This window comes from Egretta garzetta, unplaced genomic scaffold (genome assembly GCF_000687185.1).
Source record: "Egretta garzetta isolate BGI_Z169 unplaced genomic scaffold, ASM68718v1 scaffold72, whole genome shotgun sequence".
In the NCBI taxonomy this organism is placed as follows: domain Eukaryota; kingdom Metazoa; phylum Chordata; class Aves; order Pelecaniformes; family Ardeidae; genus Egretta; species Egretta garzetta.
This window is the reverse complement of record NW_009259032.1, coordinates 2,581,877-2,589,796: the sequence shown is the minus strand read 5'-3', so window position 1 is coordinate 2,589,796 and position 7,920 is coordinate 2,581,877.

Here is a 7,920-nt window from a genome sequence, read left to right as displayed (position 1 = left end):
CCAAAAAAAAAAGTTATTTATCTTTTTCTTGACGCTTAGAATGCCTTGTATTTTACATCCATCTTTTTAAAGGAAACTGGAAACTATTTTGTGGGTAGGCTTTTTAGTGGTTTGGGTTGAGGTTTTGCTTTTTTGGGGGTTGTTTTTTTTTGCTTTTAATTTTATTAAACTGGTATCTTAAAGATCTCATAGAGACGTGTCCAAATAGATGAATAGTATTCAGTAAAAAATTTGGTTAGTTGGCAAGACTAGAGAAAATAATTTCATACTCTGTTGCTTATCTTGGTAAGAACTTTCTCCCTAGCAAGTGCAGATTCAGGCATGACAGCTTTGGCATTTATCTCATTCGCAGAGGTCTGGGATAGCATCTCATTTTCAAATGGTAGCGATATGGAGATAAAATGTAAATACTGCTCTACAAGGATTGCCACTTCATAACGTTATACTTCAAAACTGGTATCTGCCGTAGTAACTGGCAAATTGTAAGTGCGTGTAATTTGCATCGCTTGGAATTAACTGGTTTGTAATTACACTTTGATTTGTGTTTCTTTATCAGACATTGCGGAGTGGTTAAGCTATGCTGCTTACGAACTTCCATGTCTGTAATTTCGCTGTATAAAATCGTGCTTATTAAATGCACAGATTTTCCTTTTGGGAATTTAAAAGTCGCTCACTTTGGCATCTGTAGCTTATTTCTTGCAATCTACTTAATTGAGTAGCTTTTCTGTTTATCTTAAAATGCAGATAAATGGCTTTCAGAGCAGTGTTTATAGCTTAACAGTTCCTGAAATAAGAGTCAACATTATCTCCTGGACTCTACCAGTCATAACTAATGATCCCTCTGCTTACACTGTTGAACAAGTCAGGAGACACTGAACTCTGCGGAGAGCAAGGGCCCTGTGCAGTGGGAGGACAGTTTGTGTGTCGCGGCGCCGAGTAGACAAGGCTTTCATGGCTCAGTAGTGTTAATTGGGAACCAAAATTTGTCCTCGGCCACCTCTAACCTCCTATCACTGAACTCTTCTTCTACGAATATGGAAACAGGCCCCAGGGTGAGTTGACAGCTCGCAGTAGGCTCACTTCCCTCATCATTTAAAGTAAATAATATCAGTTTACTCTTGTATTTGCTTCAGTTTTGCCCATCGGAGCACGTTTTGCAACATGAAATCTCTGCAGAAATCAGGGATATTTTTAACGTTCCAAACATCGCTGGCAGCCAGCCTAACGGAGGCATTGTGATGAGGGCTGAAAGAGGATGAGAAAATAATTAGGCAGCTGGCAATTACTGCATTTTGTCCTAGGGCTTTTTTTATGACGTTTTAATGTATTAATGAAACTAAGATGCCTTTTTTATATTTTCCTGACAAGTCCTTTGGCTTGGTTCCTGAATGGGGAGAGTGGTAGGCTTACCTTTGTAATAGGGTTAAGTGCATGCTTCAGGAAGGGAGAGGGGAAAGAAAGAAAAAAAGAGTAGATTTGCCGCTTATGAGAAATGCCATATTATCATTACCTTGGGAGCAAAAGTTGCTTGTTTATCCATGAAATTTAAATAACATGGGGAGCAACAATACCTCGTGGCATTAAGCATTAATATTCTTTTATTCTTCTGTCAACTTGTTCATACGATCTTTTACCTGAGATTTTTTTAACTTGCAAGATGACTATTTATTAGAAATTGGAAATATAGGTGTTGTGAGATGGATATTGGCCTTGAAGAATTTCAGCCAGGACAAGGTTCTGGTTTCAAATAGGCAATCCAAGAGCCAGCTTTTTCTGGCTTTAGGTGAATTTTAGCTAGCGATATACAAAGCAGTCTCCGTACCTAATTCCTATGTCTCCACAGCCATCTAGCCCACTGTTTTGCAAAGCTAATTAAATGTAAACATTTAGGTGGGTGACCGGTTGTAAAAGGAACTGTATGAGAAAGCTGTTCCTACTTAAAGAAACTTATATCAGTCGTGTTTATGCTTCAGCTTCCATGTTTTTCATTGTTTTTCTGAGCTTGCACGTTATCTTAAAAGTAGGTTTTGAGCTTTGTATTGGCTGGAAAACAGCAGGCTGGACCAGATCACAGTCTGAGTAACACCACGTACAGTGCAAAGGCCACATTATACAGAGAAAGCAAATCCAAAACACTACTTACAGCTCTGAAGATGTTTTTATTGGACGTTCCCATGACTGGAGACACAAGGTAGAATAAGCAGGATGCCCTCGAGGAGGTAAAGAGGAGAAATGTGATGGCTGCCAGGAGCACCACCATGCTGTTCAAGCGGTTTCTAGCCGGACCGTGTTCCAACATGGCATTGGCAGAAGATTGCATGTCATGTATCTTTTTCATGTGGTATGCGTGGTCTTGTTAGCATGTACTGGTAGCTCTCTAAAGTAAGGATGCAGCAGGAACAGTTTGGAGGAGATAAAATTCAACCATTGCCTCTGCTAGTATCAAATAGCTTTAAAAAAGCACGTGTAAGGCTCCAAAAAAGGAAGTAAGTATCTGCGAAGAGAATATATGCAAAGGTTTTGAAAGAGGAAATTGGGGGCAACTTCCTATTTTGATGTTGTATAAATTCTTGTTTCTTACTTTTTACTCTGTAGATCAGATTAAATATCCAGATACCTGTCTTTGGTTATTTTACTAGGAATCATGCTGGTTTCGCTCGGCATCCTGAAGAGTCAGCTCTTCTGTATGAAATCAGTTGAAAGTTCATATAGTTCCAGATTAATTTTGAGCATGTTCTCACAGGAATATAGCTCTTCTAAAACATACATTTTTTCTTAAGCATAAAATATTTCTTTGGAAATAATCCCATTGGTGAACAACAGCAGCAATAAACCCTCCAACAAGAAATGGGATAGATAAATTTGAACGCGAAGATACCTCTTCTTTTCATTACCAGTTTCCAAAGGTGGAATTAGATTAGGTAATGATGGAGCAGAAACTGAAGTATCATTTTGCAGACAAAAGCCTTTAAAGTAAAAAATGCCGCGATCATGTTCTGATCATAATGCCTGATGTTTACAGCTTAATATCAGAAAGAAAAAAAAAAGCTGATTCATAACAGTAGCTATAGGTCATCTCTAACAGTTACATACTAGCACGGAAATGATAGATGTTACATGAAGGGGGGGTGTGTGATATATTAAATGACCATGTTACCTGGAATAAATGTCAATTACCTTTCCTTGCATTAAAGTTACAAGCTAACTAAATTACTTCAAGAATGTGAAACAATAATCTGTGGGGGTTTTTAAAAATAATATTCTTTTCTAATATACCTGTGCGGATCACAATTACATGGATTTTTTTAACAGTGGTTAGTCAACTGGTAAGACAAATCTCAGGGCAATTAATTACTCTCAATAGTCATGTGTCTACCTTGAAGTGAAATTCTTGCTATCTTTCCATTAAGGGACTAGATTTTGCTCTTCTTTGTATATAGTTATCAAGTTTCCTATCTTTTTTTGTGACATGCTATGATAAAACCTATGTATCCTGGTAGCAACTTGACGACCTCTTTGGTGGCCCTTTCTCTGAAAAAAATCACAAACTGCTGGTTGTATGCCATCTCTTTTAGTAGTCTGTTCTCTATAGGCGTTTTTTTGTTTTGCCTACAAAGTAAACAGAAAGAACCCTAAACACCATTGAAACCATCTCATGATTGTGCTCTTCAGAAAACACATAATGAGTTGGATAAATGAGAGCCAGGCCGCTGTGGTGTATCCTGTATCACAGGTAGACCCACTTTAAAGGGCGGTGGAGAGCAAAAGGCTCCAGCCCCAGTGTGCATTTCACACACCGAGCTTGGAAGCTGCTCTTAACCATCTGGAAATAGTTAAAAAATCTATGTTGCTCAGAATTTTTATTTTATTTGTAATTTCAGGATTTTCTTTTTTCTTCCACCTTTCTACTGTCATATCCTATGTAGCCTGAATATTGCTTTGCGCCTGGCTGAAATAATATTGTTTGCCAGCTTACAATCAAAGGGAGTACAGAGAAAAACAGCTGAGCCGTATTAGGCAGAGGCAGTCTGGACTACATTTCTTTACTGCTGAATAACACACCACAGGTGCAGGATTAGCCCAGCGTACGGTGCTGTGTTTGCTTAGTGGAGCCCCCCGAGCCGCCCTCTGCCTCCTCACATGACTCTCATCTTTGGGGAAATCTGGCAGTGATGTAGCAAGCCCGCGGAAACCCGGTGTAAGTAGAAGGCTTAGCTTTTCAGCTCACAAAGCACTTGCTTTTATTTTTTTTCTCTTTTTTCTCCCTTTTTCTTCTTTCTTTTTCTTTTTTCTTTCTTCTTCTTTCATTTTTTTTTAAAGCCTGGTTTGAGCAAAACACTAAAGAGATTTTGAAAAAAAAAACCAAAACCACAATGAGGTTCAGTGGGTTTTGCAAAAAGGTCAAAGAGGGAAATGCGTGACCTAAAAGAAAAGCAGCATCGTTGGTGTGCTGGCGAGATGTGGGGCTGCCCCACGGGGCAGTGGGGAGCTGGCTGCTCGTGCCGTCTTGTGTTTGAAGCTTCAGTTCTTGTGGGGGAGGATGATGAACCTGTACTGGAGATTGCCTATGCACTAGCTTGACCTGTGGGTCAGAGTTGGTATGGTGTCAGGGGTCTGCTGCAAACCTTTTGTCACACTTTGTGTGCTTTCGTCCCTTTAATTTTAAGGAAAGAGGCGGTAGATTTACAGAGAAAATACCGCAGATAAAATGGGAGATTTCCTATACCCTTTTTTGGTGAAGAAATGGGAAGAAAAAAAAGATTTTTAGAAGACCTGGTAGTTGGCATTGAGCCTGACAGTGAGTTTAAAAGGATGTTTATCTTTTTCTCCTGAAATGTGTTTTTAGATTAATCTTTGGGTTTGAAGTTAATTTAAAATTTAAAAATAGATGTTTTGGCAATAATCAGCCAATTTTGATGCCAGGTTTGTGTTTTGAGGATGAATTACAGAGCTGGGACTGGTTTTTAGCCTTAGCAATAGACACCTTTCTGTCTAATTTTAAAGGTACTTCGGCAATATGTACTGCATGTGTATGTCGGTAATGCCAATTAAAATGCTGCATCTGTTCTATACATTTTAAATACTAGTTCATTGGAAAAATAGCCAAATAATTAAAACAAATGTACTTCCTCTCCTGAAACTTTTCATCACTGTTCATATATGGCTGGGTGATGAAAAAAAAAAAGCAGTTTTATATTGTATTTTATGTTGTGTATTGTATATCTACATAACAGACCTGAATGTTTCTTGCTTCCTACTCTGTAGAGAAAGACTAAGGAGGGAAAGGTGGTCACTCAACTCTTGAAAACTTCTGGTCAAGGAGAAGAGCACATAGGACACAAGTTTTAAGGGTGTTTACAATTCACTTTTCTTTCCCAGCCTTTGAAGTGCTTTATGAAGTGTAGTTATGAAGATGTATTTGTATGACATTGGAAAAAAACAGAGCAAGCAAACCCAGTGGAGCCGACAGCTGGTTCCTCCTCTTCCTAACTGCCTGGGGGTACTGGCCGACAGCCAACTGAATATGAGCCAGCAGTGTGCCCAGGTGGCCAAGAAGTCCAATGGCATCCTAGCTTGTATCAGGAACAGTGTGCCAGCAGGAGTAGGGAAGGGATCATGCCCCTGTACTCGGTGCTAGTGAGGCCGCACCTCAAATACCGTGTTCAGTTTTGGGCCCTTCACTACAAGAAAGACGTTGTGTTGCTGGGACATGTCCAGAGGAGAGCAATAAAGCTGGTGAGGAGTCTGGAGCACAAGTCTTATGACTGAGGGAACTGGGGTTGTTTAGTCTGGAGAAAAGGAGGCTGAGGTGAGACCATATCACCCTCTACAACTGCCTGACAGGAGGCTGTAGCGAGGTGGGTGTTGGTCTCTTCTCCCTGGTAATGGGTGATAGGACGAGGGGAAATGGCCTCAAGTTGCACCAGGGCAGGTTTAGGTTGGACATTAGGAAAAATTTCTTCACCAAAAGGGTTGTCAAGCATCAGACCAGGCTGCCCAGGGCAGTGGTAGAGTCCCCATCCCTGGAGGTATTTAAAAGGCCTGTAGATGTGGTGATTAGGGCCATGGTTTAGTGGTGGAATGGCAGTGTTAGGTTAACGGTTGGACTTGATGATCTTAAAGGTCTTTTCCAACCTAAATGATGATCTATGATCTTCTGTGATGTTCTGGAGACCCAAGTGGGTGGGCGAGTGTGGTGGCCTGCCAGCAGGGATGGGTTGATGGTTTGGCAGCAGTGTCATCGGGCGCAGGTGGTGCGTGCCTCCTTCCCGCCCAGACACGAGCTCAGCAGATGCTCTGAAGCATTCAGACAAGGAAATGCCTTCAGGCTGCTTGAACACATCAGGAAAACCATAGCACTTATGTCTGTGGTCAAAATTGATTATTGTTGTTCCATGCATGCAATTAATTTTGGTTTGCAATAGAGATGCTTTCCTCCCCCTACAAATGGATTTATTTGTTTTCTGTCAAAGTGAGTAAGTCAATGACACTTTCTGTTGCATTCAGCCATGTTTGCAGAAGATAAGATTTGTGCCCCAGCCCTCCTTCGCAAACACAAAGATCTTCTTCATCGTTTAAGATTTCTACATGTGCAGTTCAAATCCCTACTCAGCGTGTGTGGTGAGGCCAACAGTAGCAGCAGTCAGTTCAGTCCAGTCCCTGCCTTGGCAGCTGAACAGGGCAAGAATTTATACTGTCACTTGCTCAATTAATTAAAACACTGCTTGGCCTGGTGACCCGGCAGGGTGGCATTTGCCTCCAGGACGAAAAATACTTGCAGATACTTGAATGCTTCATTCAGCAACAGTTGGTTGCTGAGTGTGTCATAAACACGTGGGATTTAGGGTTGCCAATGGCATCCACCCATGAAAAATTACCAAAACATACTAGTGATTTTTTCAGAGACTAAATAATCTGTCCTTCTGGGAGATAGACAGGTGATTGAGGAAGAGTGGGGAGTGGAGTTGGTAGGAAGCAGCATCATCCCCATGATTTGGGAAGCATTTGTGATAAGCTAATCAAGAAACCAAGTTTAAAGAAAGTTACGTATGTGTGGCCAGTACATTTTTTAAAAGCCATTAAAAATATAGCATGCGTATTCCATAAGATAGCTATGTGACAGTTTTGGTTTTGTGAATGTCTACATTGTTTATTCTTTTGAGAAGTGAGAGGGAACAACTCCAACATAGTAGGATGGAGAAAGGAATTTGTGATTTCTGGAGTAGGTTGCTCTTCAGGCTGAGCTGGGGATGTGTCACGTCGAGCCATGAACAGCCGAAGCCAGGCAGTTAGACGGGCACTGGCACCTCTGAATAATGTTGGCACTGTCTTCTGCAAGCACGGCACATGCACATGCTAAATACATTTTAACATACGGGTGCAGTCTTTGATGTTGGGGTGAGAATGGCTAGCTGATATTTTTATCCTCCAGGCACTATTTTTGTCTTTACTGGTAAGGTGCTCTTGGGTTTCTTTTCATTGGAAAAGGGACCAGGAGTGACAATGATTTATTAAATGTATCTAAGAGTGCCACAGGGTCAAAGCTGTCCATTGCTGTTTCCTTTAAATGCCTCTGTCTGAATGCCTCAATCTAAATATCATCTGAAATGATAAGAAGTGAAAATCTACAGCTTGCCCACTGCAATTTTTGCTGCTTTCCTAAAGATCAGATAGCAAAGCATAGTTTAGTAGTAATGATACCACACTGCATTGCTTCCCGTCTGTATTTTTTTCCCCCGTTGCTAGCATTCAGGAGAGTTTTCAGGACTGCTTGTAGTGATGTTTGCATAATCTCCAGATGGTGGCATTCCGTGTTTGCTGCTTGGAACTGCAAGTGTACGTGGGGATTTGCAGCTTAAAAGCAGCTTTGGATGTTAACAGCAATCTTCCTAACTTTCTTTACGTAAAAATTTTCTAAAT